The 18,940-nt window shown below is 45.5% G+C and overlaps 1 protein-coding gene and 1 long non-coding RNA gene across 2 annotated transcripts in view; both read right to left on the bottom strand.

The window, feature by feature from the left end:
- Positions 1 to 10,360, bottom strand: part of STX11 (syntaxin 11) — a 29,763-nt gene extending 19,403 nt beyond the window's left edge. Inside the window, exon 1 of the mRNA XM_081141494.1 lies at positions 10,221 to 10,360. The gene's annotated coding sequence lies outside the window, so the exon portion shown is untranslated. The remainder of the gene's footprint in view (positions 1 to 10,220) is intronic.
- Positions 10,361 to 16,717: 6,357 nt separating this feature from the next.
- LOC308559177 lies at positions 16,718 to 17,260 on the bottom strand. The gene is made up of 3 exons (XR_013999106.1): positions 17,179 to 17,260; positions 16,904 to 17,094; positions 16,718 to 16,818 (listed from the first exon to the last, which is right to left on the bottom strand). It is a non-coding gene; the product is annotated as an uncharacterized lncRNA (long non-coding RNA).
- Positions 17,261 to 18,940: the final 1,680 nt, after the last annotated feature.

Raw genomic sequence — 18,940 nt, 5'->3', positions numbered from 1 at the left:
TCTCTCCAGGAATCTTGGTCAGAAGCCAGCCAAGGAATTCAGGCTGGGCTCTCTATTGGCCACACCAGGGAAGTGCTATGAAAGATAAGGGACGAATGTCACTGTGTCAAGCCTGCTGGGATTAAGGCTGAGGTATTACTGGGTTGTCCCATGGTTCCCATGGCTTCTTGCTAATTTGAAAATCCCAGCAGGCTTGGTCACCACTGAGGGCATAACAGTTTAGGGCAATGGTTCTGGAACTCTGGCACGTATCAAAATCATCTAGGGAAAATTAGTAAAAATGTCAATTCATGGGCTCCACTCCTAAAGATTCTGTTCCAGTAGTTCCTGAATATGGGCCTGGACTTTCCTTTCTGTTTTCTTTGTTGTTGTTGGGGGAGGGGAGGGGTTTTAAATATCCCAGTTAATTCTGATGCGTATAATCTACAGGCTTTAGTGAGATTCAATAAACTGGTTTGGGGCCTTTCAAAGGCGTAAGAAGACAAGAAAGAAGAAGGGAGAAAAGAGAGAAAAAATGTAGCCTAATATCACAAAACTGTTTACAATTTAATAATGTTAAACTCTAGAATTATAGTGAAGACCAGTATGCATTACACTTTAGTTATCTGGACAGCCGAGGGTATTAGTCTTGTCTATTACACACCACCACTCCACTTGTCCTGGTCTACCCTCTCCTGGTTCTTCTGCTCCTAGTCTTCCTAGGGTTAAGATTACCGTCTTCTTGCTGTCTGGTCAGCTATTCTAAATTCTTAAGGACCTTGGACAAAATGGCAACTTTCTGGCTCCACCCAGCAGGGTGATTGTTTAGGTTGGAAATACACAAGCAAGTTCTTGCAAAGGAAAATGCTCTCTTCCACATGAATGTTGTGGATGATGTGATTCTCAGATCCCCTTTAAGACCAAGGCTCTCTTTTCCCCAGTTGCCAGAAATATTGGTTGCCAAGGGCTCTAGCTCCAGGAATTGCCCTTGACTGAAGGAAGCTGTTAACCCAAGATTATGCCTTCAGCTTGGGTGTAGCCACATCCCAGTTGAGGGATACAATGACCAGCTCCCTTGCTTTCAGGTGACAGAATAATTTAGAAGGGCCACCCCAGCTCCAAAGTTCCCTTCTGTTGAGGCCACCATGGTACATGCACTATGGTTCAATTTCTCCCTCTGGGTAAACCTGCTGACTCCTCTCACTGCCAACTGTTGTTCCCAGAGCATCTACCAAGAAACTTCCTGTACGAAAATCTCAGAGTCTATTTCCAGGGAACATCATTGACCTATGGAGCTGAACTTGCCTCCTTCAGTCAAGTACTGACAACACAGTGTAGTCGGCCTCTGCACCTTACTTCTTGGGTAATATTGGGTGGTCACTCAATCTTTCCAAGTCTCTCCTTCATCTATAAAATTCTAATGCAGACAACAACAATAATAATACTTATTATTTCTATTTTATGAGGCTTTTATAGGAATTAAAAGAGAAAATATGAGGGGATCCAAGATGGCAGTGTAGTAGGTAGAAGTTACACTCACCTCCTCCCAGGACTAAATTGGAATTACAACTAAAATATAGAACAATCAACCTGAATAACCAACTGAAGACTGGCTGAACAGAGAGAAGACTTATAACCAAGGATTTACACAAGAAGCCACATAGAGACTGGTAGGAAGGGTGAAGATGTGAAAAGGGCTGGCCTTGCACCCATGTGCAGTGGCTGAGCATCTGGAGGGCTATCTCAGCAGCAAAGGTTCCACCTGAGGAGCATGGGGTCTCAACCCCATGCCAGGCTCCCCAGCCCAGGTCACTAGAGCCAGGTAGAGGAGCCCATATAACATCAGGCAGTGAAAGTCAGCAGGGATTCTGTCCACCAGGGACAGAGAGGGGTGTGCTAGAAACCCAGGTGCCCTCTTAAAGTTCCGGCACACACAATCTCATTCACAGCTACTTACCCTGGGCCCTGGCAGGGGGAGGGTGGCTCAGAGCAGACTAGAGTCGTGTGAGGAGACACTGGTTTGTGTGGCTCTGGAAAGAGAGCTGAAGGAACAGCCACCAGAGCCACTGTGCTGAGTCCCTCTACCACACCACAGATGCCATCTTTCCTGGGTGGAACATTCCCTTCCGTAAATCACCAGTTTGGGGAAATGCAATAGCCCCACCTTCTCAACTCCCTGTAGCCCCGCCCTGTGGCAGTCACACGCTATGAAAGAGTCAGCTGTCTGGCCCCAGGGTGTAGAGGTCCAGGCAGACTCAGAAGTTGTCAGAGACTGATTTGTGTGCCTCTGGGAAAGGAGGCCATTCCCCACAACTTCCCAGGAGTCTGATCGGTTCTGTCCCCCTTAACACAGGAGATCCGCTAGCTCCATCCACCCAACTCCAGGTACCCCAACCCCATTCTGAGTTCAGGATCTCCAAGAGGTGCTGGTAGAATCCAACACAAACTGAGTTGTGTGGCTCTAGGGAGGGGGACATTTTCCCCTTACACGCCTGACTGGTACCACCGTTCCTGTGCAAAACCCTCTCTTCACACGACAAATCTTGGTCTGTTTGGGTCTGATGAACTCTGATGGCTCACCCAGATGACTGCCTGAGACCCCGCCCCACTACAAAGGTCTGCGGGCACCCGCATTGGCTCTGAGTTTGAATCTGTATCAGTCTGGTGAATACCACTCGCCCCTACCTGGTGACTCATTGAGAACCTACCTCACACAATTCATGTACCGCCAGAGGCTCTTTCAGTGACCAAGCCTAATAGGCAACCAGCATGTGGAGGCAGGAAGAGGTGGATCTCAGGGTACTTTGGGCCTTTTGCTGACCTCCCCTGGGGCTCAGCGTTGGTGGAAGCCAGCCTTGGTGTGCAGCTTGGCCCTTAACATGCACACCCAGGCCTAGTAGAGGAAGCCATAAATTGTGATTTGCTTTATAGCTCCAAACAGGTTGCCCAGGGCAATTCACAAGTAGTACCTGACATTGACCTGCAGTGCAGTACCTCCCAAGAGGCCCCAGAGCCAACACATCCAGCGGCCAGCTTCAGATAAATACCAGAGCGGGATTCAATTAGCTCTACAAGTGGCACATCCAAAGGGAGATCTTGACAGGTACCAGACCCTACTGAAGTAAATTCTACTTTGTGTAGTCAGCACCCACACAGAAGTTTATACACTGTGGTTGGGGACAATCCTCACAGTCAGCCAGCCTGAGGGTTGACTCACGCATGAATAGACCAACAGCAATAAATTACAACAGAAAGGCTCACATAACCCACACAAGGGACATTCCTGGAGCACCCAGCTCAGGGGATCAAGGAGACTATGCCAATGGGTCTCACAGGACACCTTCTACGTAAGCCCAAGACTGGGAAACATAGCAAATCTATCTAACCAAAAGAAACAAACACAGAGAGGCAGCCAAAATGGGGAGACAGAAAAACATGCCCCAAATGAAAGAAGAAGAGAAATATCCAGAAAAAGAACTACATGAAATAGAGGCAAGCAATCTACCAGATACAGCATTCAAAAAAATGGTTATAAGAAAGCTCAAGAAACTTAGCAAGAACTTCAACAGCAGGAAAAAGAACACAGAAATCCTAAAAAGGAACCAGTCACAAATGAAGAACACGATATCTGAAATGAACACACTAGAAGAAATAAACAGTAGGTAAGATGAAGTAGAGGATCAAAGCAGTGATTTGGAAGACAAGGTCGCAGAAAACACCGAATCAGAGAAGCAAAATGAAAAAAACCAATATTTTAACAATGAGAATAGTTAAGGGACCTTTGGGACAATGCGAAGCATAAAAACATCCTCACCAAAGGGGTACCAGAAGACTAGAAAGGGCAAGGCACTGAGAACCTATCTGAGGAAATAATAACTGAAAATTCCCCTAGCCTGGTAAAGGAAAAAGACACACAAGTCCTGGAAGCGTAGAGAATCCCAAACAAAATGAACCCAAAGAGGCCAACACCAATACACACCACAATTAAAATGGCAAAGGTTAAAGACAAAGAGAGAATCTTAAAAGCAACAAGAGAAGGACAGTTAGTTACCTACAAGGGAGCTCCTATAAGACTATAAACTGATTTCTCAAAAGAAACATTTTAGGTCAGAAGGGATTGGCACAAAATATTCAAAATGATGAAAAGCAAGGACCTACAACCAAGGTGACTTTACCCAACAAGGTTATCATTTAAAATTGAAAGAGAAATAAAAAGCTTCCAGATCAAAAGGGGAAAAAAAGCTAAATGGGTTCAAGGAGTTCATTACTACCAAACCAGTATTACGAGAAATGATAAAGGGTCTTCTTTACGAAGAAGAAAGAAGAAAAAAGAGAATATAGTTATAAAGAATGAAATGGCAAAGGAAACCATCAACAAAATGAAAAGACAGCCCACTGAATGAAAACATGTTTGCCAATGATGCATCTGATACGGGTTTAATATCCAAAACTTATAAAGAACTCATACAACTCAACACGAAAAAAACAAACAACTCAGTTAAAAAATGGGCAGTGGACCTGAAGAGACACTTCTCCAAAGAGGACATACACATGGCCAAGAGACATATGGAAAAATACTCAACATCACTAATCATCAGAGAGATGCAAAATAAAACCACAACGAGCTATCACCTCACACGTGTAAGAATGGCCGTCATCAATAAATCAACAAATAACTGTTGGAGAGAATGTAGAGAAAAGGGATACCTTGTGTACTGTTGGTGGGAATACAGATTGGTGCAGCCACTATAGAAAACAGTATGGAGGTTCCTAAAAAAATTAAAAATGGAACTGCCTTATGACCCAGCGATTCCACTTCTGGGTATATATCTGAAGAAACCTAAAACAATAATTAAAAAGAACATATGCATCCTAAGTTCACTGCAGCATTATTTACAATAGCCAAGCTATAGAAACAACCCAAGTGCCCATCAATAGATGAGTGGATAATAGAGCTGTGGAACATGTATACAATGGAATATTATTCAGCCATAAAAAAGAATGAAATTCTTATCATTTGTGGCAGCATGTATGGACCTAAAGGCTATTATGCTAAGTGAAATAAGTCAGTCAGAGAAAGACAAATACCATATGATTTCACTTACATGTGGAATCCAAAGAACAATATAAAAGAACAAACAAAAGAGAAACAGGCTCATAGGTAGAGAACAGACTGGTGGTTCCCAGAGGGGAGGGGGTTTGGGAGATTGAGGGAAAAAGGCAAAGGGATTGAGAAATACGGATTGGTAGTTACAAAGTAGTCATGGGGATGTAAAGTACAGCATAGGAAATGTAGTCAATAATATTGTAATAACTCTGTATGGTGCCAGGTGGGTACTGGAAACATCAGGGGGAACACTTTGTGAATATGATTGTCTAACCACTATGCCATACACCTGAAACTAATACAAAATAATATTGAATGTAAGCCGTAATTTTAAAAAATTTAAAATTTTTAAAAAGAGAAAATATACATGAGATACTTTGTAAATAACAAAGAGCTATATCACATTGTCAGTTAATCATACTATACTTTGGTTTATCCTGCATAATCAGAGAAAAGGGGAAGAGGAAGTGGGATATGTAATGATATTATACAATTTGGCTTACACATTGTGTTCTAATTTATCTCAAGTCAACAGGCTTGTGTCACTAATCAAGACAGGCATGCACATAATAGAAAATTAGAAATAAAATCAGGAGGTGAGATGTGCATTGCTACAATGCTGAAACTGAAACAAGACAGAACAATATTTGTTCACTGTTTCCATCTGAAGATAGCAACAGAGCAATTTCCACTACTCTGTAAAGTCAGAATTCACATTATTACTCAACAAGTCAAGCAATGAGTAATGGAATGTCATTTTGAACAGAGAAACAAGTAAAATGGTTATATAAAATGAGGCTGACTTTTGTGGGCAATTTAGTATTTTCTGGATTACCTTGATACTGTATCCACTGAAAAGAGAAAAAGAAATAGCACACAAGTGAAGTTGAAAACATTTGATTAGATCAAGATGGAATACTTGGAAACTGCCAATTCTAAAACTCTGTTTCATATTAAAATTACCAAATTGTTAAGCCTTACGAAGAACTTGAATGAGATATGCAAATAACATCCGGTATCCACAGACCCAGAAGGAGTGACCAACAAATGACCTGCTCTGACAGATGGTTTCATTATCAGTAAAAGTCATAAAATGGTTAGAACTGTGAGGGCCTTAGAGACCTACCAGAGCCCCCAACTCTGCTCTCTGCCCTCAGGAAAATCACAAATAGAAGAGGCAAGACAAACCCACATGAAATAGTAACCAAAACCTTTCCCTTCCTCATTATCTGGGCAGTGAATGAATTATCAGGCAGGGGTATAGGAATTCAGACCCGAGGGTCAACATGTGAGCTGGATCATCCCAGAAGGCTTCATGTCAGTCTCAAATAATGGGAAACTATAAAGAAATATCTTGATTTCCTAATAAAGCTGAAGAAATGCTGAATGAAACATATTCACGTGTGGAGAAAACATGTAAGAACTTCAAGTTTTAGACATTTGACCATTTTAAAACTTCACACTTAAAATGAGGTTGCTGATTCAGTTTAGGCACAACATTCATTCAGTGCTTACAATCTGTAAGTGGTCCAAAGTAGAGGCCTCTAAGGAAAAGGTAATTAGACCCTGCTTGCTGAACAAAAATCAGAGTCAAAGTAGGCTGAGTCATGAGACCATGAGAACAGTGAAGAGTTGGGGCCAGTTTTGGGGGGAAAAAGGAGGTGGGGTTGTGAGTTAAAAATACCTTTATCAGGACCAAAGGAATCTTCCTGTAGCTGCAAACAGAAAGCCGGGCCTAAACCCAGGGAGCCTGAGCCATTTGGCCCAGTCAAACTCAAGAGGACAGAGGACACAGCAGGCCAGCTTCCCTTAATAAGATTCTGGAAGTTAAAGGCAGGAGGCGGCAGGTAAGCACCTGCTTTAGGGTAAAGCGAGAACAAAATAGGACCCAGAAGGCAGGTCACAAACCAAGAGTGTAAGATCTGGACTTGTTACGGACCTGCCTGCATTTGTTAGTGATTCTTCCACCATCGGGCCATGCTCTATTAATTAATTCCCTCAGGCCAGCCTTTCTGCTTCCCCTCAGGAGGGATATGACAGGTCTTAGCAACAATACTTTGAGTGCCTGTAAGAAACACAAAGCACTCAACTTCAGTGCTTGAGATGCGAGGTAACCAAGGCAGGTCTAAGGACACAGTTGTTGAAACTCTGGGAACCTTCAGTCACTGTGAGTCTCCATTAAAATGTTTAAAATTCCCAGGAGAAATTTTCTAATTATTCTAGGCTCATGCCTAGATCAACCAGGTATAGCTTGGGGTGGAGGGAGGGGCAGGGTGGCCATGCAGTACAGTAGGGTCACTGGGGGCCCATCTTATGTACTGGGCTATTCCTGGATGAGGGAGAATTGCTGGGATCAGAACAGTAACTCCAGTTTGAGTTTACCACAGTGTCCAAGAGTTCGTTCGTTCATTCATTCATTCATTCATTCATTCATTCATTCATTCATTCATGGAGTTGGCATATCATAGCACTATGGTTCAGAATACAAGCTCTGGAGCCAAGTGTTTGGGATCAATTTCTAGCTTTATCTATTACTAACACTGCATTTTCTTCACCTGTGAAAAGCAGTCCGTTTTAGTACCTACTTCATAAGATTCACGTAATGAGCCTAGAATAGTGCCTGGCACTATTAAGCACTGAATAGATTTTAGCTGTTATTATTATTCATTCACCAAAAATTGTTAATGAATACTGATTATGTGTGAAGCTCTGTATGTGGCCCTCACTACCTGCAGCTCATTACCCCACTCTTCAACGTGTGTTCCTACTTAGTCCGTAACTAGGAACGCGGGGTCATCCTAAACTCCTCCCTTGCCCTCACTGACGGCTTCGAAAGAGGGCCAGGTTCTACCTGTTAAACACCCGTCAGCTCTTTTCTGTTCCTCACTATCACTGCCTGACTCAAGCCTTCTTTAATTTCTCTTCTCAAACACGATCGTCATCTCCTCCGCGTCTCCCTAAGGGGAGTGTCACTCTCACCCAATCTACTCTCCATCTTGATTCTAAACTGCCTTCTGAAAACACGTATCTGGCAACTTCATTCACTAGCTTAAAGTCCTCTATTGAAAAACTCACAGCTCCTGCCTGGCACACAGGCCTTTGTGATCTGGCCCGGCCTGTCTCTCCAGCCCTTTCTCTAGCCCTCACCCTGTGCCCATGCTAAACAGGTTGGAGTCCCTGATTGCTGCTGCTGATCCTGCTGCTGAGCCGTCTGTCCTTCCCCGCATCACAGCCCCTTCTCTTACATTAAGGTTCATTCCTCAATCAATAAATACTTCCTAACACTTACCCGGAGTAAAGTCTGTGCCTAGTTCAGGGACTGTGATGATGAAGAACACACTCAACCCTTTATTCCTCATAGAAAAAGTGACTCTGAGGCTCTCGAGGGGGAAATGAAGTATGAGAAGTCAGGTAAAGTTGTCTCATATTTAACGCTGCTACTCTCACCTGTTGGGACTCTTACAGAATTAGAGAAATTGAATAGGTTTAGGCATCAAGTCCAAAAGTACTTCAGCAGATTTCAATCCCAACAGTAAAGTGACGCAGTGGATGTACTCATTTTGACACATACATACAGCCATAAGACAAGCAGATGATTAAACTCACAACCTTCCTCATTTTTCCAGCCATGACGACCCAGTTCATTCAAAATCCCAGACCTGCAGAGATGTCAGTCACATTGGAACAGAAGCCCTGCTCTGGGCATAGATTTGTCACAGTGCTCATCTCCTTCTATTGAACTTCCCAGTGCATTTCCAACCTTCCACACTAGTCCTTAGGGCCCTCGTGGGCAGGATCTTGTGTTATTCATGAGCTCAGGGAAGAGTCTGGCACAGACAGGGCACCCAGTAACTATGTGCTGGGCGGCCTCAGCTCAGCTCAGCTCCAACAGAGATGCTGTTCCCTCCTCTGCTGTCTTTTGAGATAATGCACAGTCCTTCCTCAGGGCTACTACCCAGCTGCAACAAGGCCTATCAGTTCCAACACTTTAATTTCTCGGCTCCAACTGGTACCCACCTTCTTCAACAATTTTCACGTGGTTTTAACACTAATTTGCTAAAGACAAACCATCTAAATACTTTGATGCAGAGAGTGACACACCATCACGACGTACAATGACCGTTCTCTGCCATACCATACCAGCGAAAGTAATGACAACTCGGCTACTGAATTATGAAATTAATATTCTGTTTGGCGTCTGGGGCAAAGCATGTGATTTAAATGGTTATCTTACATCAGCCTAGTGACCCTAGCTGGGACCATTTTCAGTTTCAGGAAACTGAACACTTGAACTGTTACTTCCTACACCACCTGCCCCGGTTGCAGTGTAACCATTTCACACCTTAGTCTGACTTCATACACAGCCCGAAGCAAACCTCACTTCTCAAAAGTTCATTAACAAAGTCTCACAGTTAAAAGAGCTGCCCTGTGAGTCATTTTTGGATATTTGTGTGGAAGTAACAGCTCCTCCCTTTGCTGAGAAATGGCTTCAGCAGTGTGTGAGAGCCGCAGGAAGTCAGGCGGATCAGCTGGTGGCGGTGGGCCCTAGAATTCCCTCTGGGACGGTGCGGTCCACTAGGCGCTGCCCCCACTTCTTGTCTTCAGGCTTCTGAAAAAAGTCTCCTGTGGGCTCAGGCGCTGTTTCAAAGCCCTATCAAGGTGCCTGTATTTCCTGGCTCCTGACTTTTATATGGTGAAATCAGAAAGTAACCACTCTGGTATTTCTGAGCAAGTGTAACCTAATAGGAAGTGAAGAGGTGATGAAACCGACGTAACGCCCCCCCACACACACACACACATTAAACAAAAACCAGAATACTCCAGCCTGTGGACTTCAAGCAAAAGTAGCATTAGGCGAATCCTTGTCTTAGGGAAGCCTGTCAACAGGTGCCTCTGGAATAATTTCTAGAAGCCCTAGATGCGCAGTCCCTTGCCCACTGGGAGGAAAACAAAAATCACTCTATTCTGTATGAGAAACCCAGTGCCCCGTTCCCGGAGGGGCCAAGAGGCGGCGGGAGCCCCGGGGTCCGGCGCGATAGGCCCCCCCCCCCCGCGCATCCCTCGCGTCCCCGCGCCAGGCGGTCCCCACCCCCCGCGGAGGTCTAAGGAGAGAGAAAGAAAAAAAACAACGAACCAGGACCGGGCCGGAGCGTGCGACCCGAGACGCCCTGTCCCGCGCGGACCGCCGTCCCGCGCGGGGCGCAGCCGGAGCGAGGGAACCTGCTGCGCCTCCCGGCGCCGCCCCGCGCCTCCCGCGCCTCCTGCGCCGCCGCATCGGGCGCCGCCCGCCGGGCCCTCGGCGTCGGAAGCGCCCACAGCTGGGGCGCAGGCCCCGCCCCGGGGGACAGCGCCGGGCCCCGCGCGCGTCCGCGCCCCGCCCGGAGTCGGTGCGCCCCTGCCCGCGGAGCGCGCGCCCCCCGCCCGCGCGCTCGGGGCTGCCCCGGAGGCGCCTCCCCCCTCCCCACTTCCCCGTTTCCGCGCCCCCAGGGCGGGAAGGTGACCTGGAGGCGCTGGACTTTCCGTGGGAATCCCCGCTGCGCCGGTGACGTTGGCGCGTCCGTGGATTTCCCGCGGCGCGGACGCCTGCCGCCGGCCTCTGTCTCGGCGTGGGCGTGAGCGCGCGGGGCTGGGCGGCCCTGCACCTGCCGCGACTCGGGCACAGGAAGGGAGGGTGCGGGTCACGGGAGGCTGGGCGCCGGCTTCCCAGCGCCCGCCCGGCGCGCGCCCTCGGGGGCCTGACACCAGCCGGGGTTCATTCATTCGCTGCCAGCTGAGCGTCCCCCCAGCACCGAGGCCACTGCCCTCGAGGACCCGGCGTGCCAGCGGGAATGAGAAACAGATAAAGTGCATGTCATGGGAGGTGTGATATGCCAGGTGTATTATGTGGTACCCTGGAGAATAAGGCTGAGGCTTAGAAGTTGTAAGTGCTCGGAGAAGAAAAAACCAGCCCTGACGTCAAGGAAATGCAGGAGCCCCCAAAGGCCAAATCTGAAACAATCTGAGCTACAAAATAAATAAAGTAGTGTTGGATTGCACCCCAAAGTAAATAAAGAAAGAAGTCCACAGGTTCATCATGTTATAAATAAATAGTTAAACAAATAAATAAATGGTGGGGAAGAGAGAAATCTCCCCTGCGGAAGAATTCCTGGTAGTTTTTGTGCAGTGTCCACCTCAGGGAGCAAACCTTCCCTCTCCTTCAGCATGGTTTGCCCACACCCGCTTTCTTCCCGAAAGTACGTGGCGAGGGAAAACAGTAGCTTTACAACAGACACCTGAAGAACACGACCTCGGCCAGGTGACCCACGTCAACATTAAGTCGGAAATCATGCTGATAGTGTGTCCTCTTGATGGGACGCGATAAAAATGGCTCTTTTCCTTTGGGGTCTTCCTCTCCCCAGACCCATAACCCTAGTCTCACCATGGGAAGAACATCAGACAAATTCCAACCGTGCGCCATTCTATGAAACACCAGGCCAGCACTCCCCAAAGCTGTCAGCATCCTCAAAAACAAGGGAAGTCTGAAAAACCCTTAGCCCAGCGGAGCCCAAGGAGACAGGACAGTTCATCGTAATGTGGCATCTGGGGCAGGAGCCTGGCACAGAAAAAGGAAATCTGATTCCTGAGTTGTGATGATGTACCTACTGCACTACTGTAAGATAGTAATGGGGGGGATGGGAATGGGGTTTATGGGAACTCTCTACAGTATCTTTGCAATTTTTATGTAAATCTAATACTATTCCCAAAAAAAAGCTTTGTTTTTAAAATAAAGCAAAATAAAATGGATGAGGGATTAGAATAAATTTATATATATGTACGTCTATTACAAAGTCTTCTAAGGTAAGAAAACACTTGAGGGAGGAGACAATGTGGCTCTTCAGGTTCAGGCCATTTCAAGCTGAAGGGTCTGGGAGGTAAAGGCCCTGAGGCAAGGGCAAGCCTGGCTTCTTGGGGGAATATCTGTGCGGGCGGGACAGGATGAGTCCAGGAGGAGCGATGTGCGGTGGTGGGGTGAGGGGCAGGCAACACTTTTTAGCTGAGGAGTCGTATGATGTGGCTTTTTTCCTTCTTTGGTCAACGGTTGTGTGGAGGGTAGATTAGGGGACAAAGATGGAGCAGGCCAACCAGTGAGGAAGCTGTGATGGTTAATTTCCTGTGTCAGCCGGCCGGGGCCGTGGGGTTCCAGGGGCTTTGTCCAACCTTACTCTGGATGTGTCCGTAAAGGCTCTTCTGGCTGAGATTAAAGTTGAGTGGGTAGGCTGAGTAAAACAGGTTGCCCTCCCAGTGTGGGTGGGCCTCATCTACCAAAAGCCTGAAGAGAGCAAAAGGCAAGGTAGCAGGCAGGGGAGAAGTTTTTCTCCCTTGGCTTGACTGTCTTTCATCTGGGACATCAGTTTGCTCCTGCTTTTGACTTGCCTTCCAACTGGAACTTAGACCATTTGCTCTCCTGCTTCTCAGGCCTTCAGACTCAGACTGGAACTGGATCACCAATTTTCCTAGGTCCCCAGTTTGCCAACTGCAGATCTTGGGACTTCTCGGCCTCCACAATTGAGTGAGCCAACCCCATGTAATTCCCTCTCTCTCTTTCTCTCTCCCCCTCCCTCCGTATTTATTTACTGACTGGTGGATAGAAATACATCCTATTGGCTCTGTTTCTCTGGAGATGCCTGACTGATACAAAGACATAGCAATGGAGCTGGTGAGAAGTGGGCAGGTTCTGTGTTCACAAGGAAGGTCTGACAGGACTGGCTGATTCATTGGCTGTAGGGTGTGAGAAAAAGAGAAATCAAGGATAAGCCAAGGTGTTTATGCAGAGCAACTACAAGGAAAGAGGTTCCTCATGCTGAGATGGGGAAGACTGCCTGAGAAGCAAGTTGTAGAGGGGTGAGGGAGGGTTGCTTGGGAGTAAGAGTTCCCTTTTGGACACTAGGTTTGGAGTTGTCAGGCTGTGGGATGGATGAACCTGGGGTGATGATATCAATCTGGAAGTCTTTAGCATATGGATGGTTTGCAGATAGAATTTAGATGTTTGCAGATAGAATGTGGAGCTCTGGGGTTACTCCAAAGTTCAGAAATCGGGAAGATCTATCAAGAAAGGAAACAAGAATGAATAATTGGTGAGATAGGTGAACTAACAAGGATGGGGTTCCAGAAGCCCAATGAAAAGTGTTTCAATTATGATCAGCTATCAAATGCTGCTAAAGTGGATAAAACCGGGACCCAAACTTGAACAATGGTCTGGACCATGTGGGGGTCAGTGGAGAACTTGATAAGGAGAGTTTTGGTGGCATGGGGTGATCACAGCCTCTTTGGAGTGGGCCCAAACAGAACACAAAGAGAGTAAATATTCAGAGAAATGTGACCATAGCTGGGAAGTAATGTATGGTCAAGGAAGAGATTTGTTTTTTAATTAGAAGATATACATATTTGCATCCTACAGGAATGAACAGAAAGGAAAGGAAGAAGTGATGACGCAGGAGAGAAAAAGGGAACATGGCTGGAACAATGCTCTTGAGTAGGTGAGCAAGAGTGGGATCCAATGCACAAATGGAAAGTTGGGGTGAAGTAAGACATAGACTTCTTCCCTCGTAACAACAGGAGGGGAGGCAGAATGTATGAACGCAGAGGCTGGTGAATGTACAGGAATGTGACGTATCATCGACTGGGCCAGGCCATCAGCTGTGAGGGGCAGAGGAAGTTTGAGAAGAGAGGACAAGGTATGAAATAGCATCTAGGGGCAGTGAGAGATTAAATGGACTTGAAAATATATTCAAATTGTTGGTTAGGACTAAGGGTTCATTTGAAGTCAGGAATCATGAATATAATGGGAGGCCAGTAAGTACAGTTGTTTGTTTTCACCAACCTCCTTTGCCTATGTGGTGCAAATAAAACTAGGCCAAGGTCCAGAGATAACCAGATGTTGGAGTTTCCTGGTGGATGTGCTGGAAGGGAGGGAGACAAGCACACTGAGGGTCTTTGCAAGGGAATGATTATAAAGAAGGAGCATGGCATCTGAACCAATAAGGAGAGGGGAGAGAACATGAATGGTGTTGAGGCCAAGTAAAAGGTGTTAGGTAAACGGATTGGAGGCACCAGCACACCAAGAAAATGTTGCATTTAAGTGGTTAGAGAGGTTCCATTAAAAAGAAAATACACGTCGGTTGTCAGAGAATGGGACCTTTGAGACTTGGATTAGGAAAGGATGCAGATCCAGGTAATGGCAAGGTCTAGATCGACATTGGTTCTCTGCAACTGATCTGCCCACCTTCACTTACACTCCCTAGTAGGTCCTCTATGTTTTATACATCTTTCTGGAGAGGTTGGCCCCCACGTCCAGTCTGGGTTTTTTGAGCCATGAGGACTTAGGAGGACTTTAAGGGAAAACCCAGGTAAAGCAGGGTGAGCATTTGGAGATGGGCACATAAAAATGTATCCCCTTGTAGACATTTGTATACCACTTGTATACCACTGCCATCCCTAACGTGAAGGGCTCATAAGCCCATTGAGTCTCAGCGTTGGAAGGTCATCTGGCCCAGCCGCCCCTCCCAGGTGCAACCGTCCATCACCCTCAGCTAGTCACTGTATATCCCCACACAAGGTAGTAGTCGCCAGCCACTCTCTCTCTTTCCCACACTAGTCTGCGAACTGCTTGAGGACATGTGTCTACCTTATCATTTTTAATTGTGATAAAATATATGTGACACAAAATTCACCATTGTAACCACTTTATAGCATAAAGTTCAGCTGCATTAAGTACATTCACACCGTAGTGCAGCCATCACCATCCATTTCCAGAATTTTCCCATCTTCCCCAAACGACAACTCTGTACCCACTGAACACTAACTCCATTTCCCCTTCCCCAGCCCCTGGCGACCGCGGTTCTACTTTCTGTCTCTGTGAATTTGACTACTCTAGATACCTTATATAAGTGGAATCGTACAATATTTGTCTTTTTGTAACTCATTTCACTCAGCATTATGGCTTCGAGGTTTCCCCATGTTATACATAGCATGTGTCAGATATCCTTCCTTTTTAAGGCTGGAAAATATTCCTCTTTCAGTCGCTGCTTTTATTTTTCTGGGATGTATACCCAGAAGTGGAATTGCTGGATCACACTGTAATTCTATGTGTAATTTTCTGTGGTATCACCATACCGTTTTCCACAGCGGCTGCACCGTTTTATATTATACCAGCAACACACAAGCGTTCCAGTTTCTCCACCTCCTTGCCAACACTTGCCATTTTCATATAACCTATCTTTGATCTACTCTATTGGACACCTTGCTGGGCACATGCTTTTGTTGTGTGAGTGGATGAATAGCTGTTATCAACCCTACCAAACGGGAAATGAGGTTAAATCAACTTGTACTCAGCAAGCTCCACCTTGTACCCCTTGCTCTGCATCTGCACTGTCTGTTACTGTAACCACATGTGGCTATATTTAAATTTAGACTAATTAAAATTAAACAAAATTTTAAATGCAGTTCCTCAGTCTCACTAGTGACATTTCAGGTGCATCATAGGCCCCATAACTAATGGTTATCAGTGGGCCACTGTCCTATTTCCACCTGCCGGTTTTTCTTTTTGTACCAGCTGCGACGTTTTCACAACATGTTCCTGCTCTTTTGCCACTGCCTCTGATTTAACCTCTGACCACACTGACTAACTCGGGCAGGTGTCTGGCCAGATGCCTGTTGAGGAGACACTGATCGTCTCATTACAGGTGTGCCATGGGCTATGGAAACAGGACAGAGGCTGGCATCACAGTAGGGATTGTCTGAATAACTACCTTGGAGTGGTTGCTGTTGTTGGACTAGTGCTGGTTATGAAGTAAGCTTAGAAATTTTACTTTAAAAAAAAATCCAATGCAACAGATAACTCTTATACAAAAGCAAATTTCTTGATCTTCTGTAGGCTTATTTTTCCGTGTCTGGTACACTTGGAGGGGCAGAAATCAAGTGGTGGAAATTGCATTATTTTCCCTGCCTATAATTCCTTAAATGACACTGTTATATTCTTATTTTAACCCAAATTGCAATTAAGTGAAAACTTTCCTCTGATATACTGGCATACTTGTAAGAGGCCTGAAGTTTAGCACGTATTGCCTGTTATATGCATACAACCAAAGAGAATGAGCTTAAAAATTCTGGTCTAGAGTTAGGAGGGCTGATCTACTGAATAGCTCTTAAGGGAAACCAATTTTTCTGCAACTGTGATTTTGCATAACATGTTGCAAAAGTATTTTAAGATGAGGCTGTTACTCAACAGTCATTTCTGGTAAAAACCCCTTTTGCACCATGGCCCTGTCCTGCGGAACTAATAAAAGTGAAACAAAGGGAAAAACAAAACAACAAATAAGCCATGCCTTTTCTAGACAACAGTTTAGTCATAAGCCTTTAAATATTGGTTTTGAGTTTGATAATTAAGTTAGTTCTCAGCAAATGTAATTTTCACAAATAGGCTAAACATTTTTACATCCATATTTTGTTCACTGGCATGAATTTGTGCCGTCTGTTTAGAAACGATGTATTTCTACACCACAAAGCCTTACTGTGGGGCTGAGAGGCGGGCTTCTTCCCTTCTCCCTCCTCTTCATCCAGCTCAGCCCCTTGCTGCAGCTCCATGTCGTTACCAGTCTTCCTTTAACGCACCTTCAGATGGACCGATTCCTTCCTTCTGGATGGTTTATAATTTCTCTGAGTTCATGGATCGTAGCCAGCATCCCTTTGTAACCCTAAAGAAAATTGTAAAGTATAATATTGGCACCACACAAAACAAAGATGTTTCAGAAGATGAATATGTTTTAAAGATGAACTTACCAGCCCGGCCCTCGTGGCTCAACGGTTGTGCATCAGCCAATGAACCAGGAGATCATGGTTCGATTCCCAGTCAGGGCATGTGCCCGGGTTGCGGGTTCGATCCCCAGTCGGGGGCGTGCAGAAGGCAGCTGGTCAATGACTCTCTCATCATTGATGTTTCGATCTCTCTGTCTCCCTCTCCCTTCCTTGCTCTGAAATCAATAAAGACACTTAAAAAAAACGAATTTACTAAAAGTAATAGTGAAAACAGATTGAAATCTGAGCAGTGAACTCACAAATTCAGGGGGCAAAGTCTTTCCTTGAGAATCCCTGCCTTTGGGGTGATGATCTTGGGGAGACCTTGGAGAAGCTGACAGATGTTCCTCTCGGTCGGCAGCTCCTTACCGTGCTGTGCAACCCGAAGGTGAGGAGGGACCTTTGGTAGGCTGACATGGCCTTGCATCACTCGCTCAGGGTGTTGAAAGCAGGCCACTCCAGCTAATTTCTTTAAACCCTATTTTCTACAGGTTGGTGATGGGCAAAAGTGATTTATGAAACAGGAACTTTTGCCACAACTCTATATCCCTAGTCACAAAGAAACAGTTACAAAACAAATGCCCCCATGCAAATCGGAATTGATTACAACGAAAATGTAAGTGGGGGACGTACACTATTCATGCCTTGTTTCATGGTCCTGGTACATCATCTCTCCAACTTAAGTAATGAGTAGACCCTTCTTCAGGGAAAGGAATCTATGGCACCCAGTGTTGATGGATTATTTCTACTCCAATGTTACCCAAATATAAATACTATAAATACAATGTTACTTACATAAATATGGTATAAATTCCTATGGCTACAGACTATAAACTCCAAACCAATCTACACATTAAAAGTATAAAATTAATAATATTAAAATAAACATTGACTTAATGTTGTTTTGAAGAAGTGAAACCAAAAATGTGTGTTCTAAAAGTAGAAAAGTGCATTGGGATATTTTGTATTTCACTTGTTATCTATATGATTCTCTTTATTTTTAAGACAAAAATTAATGGCATTTGTCAACACCAGTGGAAAAAAGCAAGTTTGACAAAAATGTAAACCCTACACCAGATTATCTATCTCCGTAACTATTTCAGGCTCTTTGGTAAAATGTTAGGAAGTTTGGCTGAATTAGATACCATTAGTTCTTCATCGTGTGTCCTGCCAGATCCATCTTCAGCCTTTCTACCCACTGCTCTGAGCCTCAGGAGGCTTTGGCAGGATGAGGCCGGGTCTGAGTATTTCTTCTCAACTCCTTGCAGGTGACACCGAGGCCCTGACAGTAGTCGCGTCCCTCACCACCACAGCTCCCATGGGTGTGGGAAGGAAAGGCTTCCTGCCGCTGCTTGCTCTGCATGCCTCAGTTTCCCTTTTTGGTTCTCTTCACCCTACCTTCACTATGTTATTTTAATAGATTCTCATCAAAATCCCACCATAAAGGGACTTGTGTTCTGCTGGGGCCTACTCGGATATATTCTCCATGAAGCAAAGTTTATGAAACTCTTCTGGAGTGTGGGCCCCGCAGTAAACTAGATCTCAACCTACCAACATGCATGCTGCTTTTTCCAGGTGATTTTCAGACATCTTCATCACCAGGTCCACTTCATTAAAATATTGCTAAAATAAACTGAACTGTCCCATGTGGTGGCGAGGCTCAATTCTGTTCCCAGAACGCCTCTTCCTGTATGTTTCTAATTAGGAAGGTTCCACGGGCGATCATCTTGAGTGAGATTTGGAGAAAACTTTTGTAGCTCACACCGTTGTTGTTGATCTGTGGGATGACCCTGTTGGTGTGAGGCATAGCCAGGCCTCCCAGCACTCCAGCTGACCCAGTATCCCCTTTTCCAACTCTTGAGCCAAGCAAGCGTGATTAGTTCTTTCATGAGGGGCCTCAGATTCTGCAGGACCCTCACCCCCTCAAGATCTGAGGCAATGGGAATGGACAGGTGTTCCAGCCTGTCCTTGTAAGCTCCAGCTTGTTCTCACTCTCCCCTACTTTCCATCCATCTTCCTGTC

The sequence above is a fragment of the Miniopterus schreibersii genome, assembly GCF_964146895.1.
Source record: "Miniopterus schreibersii genome assembly, chromosome: 6".
In the NCBI taxonomy this organism is placed as follows: Eukaryota; Metazoa; Chordata; class Mammalia; order Chiroptera; family Miniopteridae; genus Miniopterus; species Miniopterus schreibersii.
Note: the sequence above shows the minus strand (reverse complement) of the source record. Positions and strands in the feature narration are given on the sequence as shown.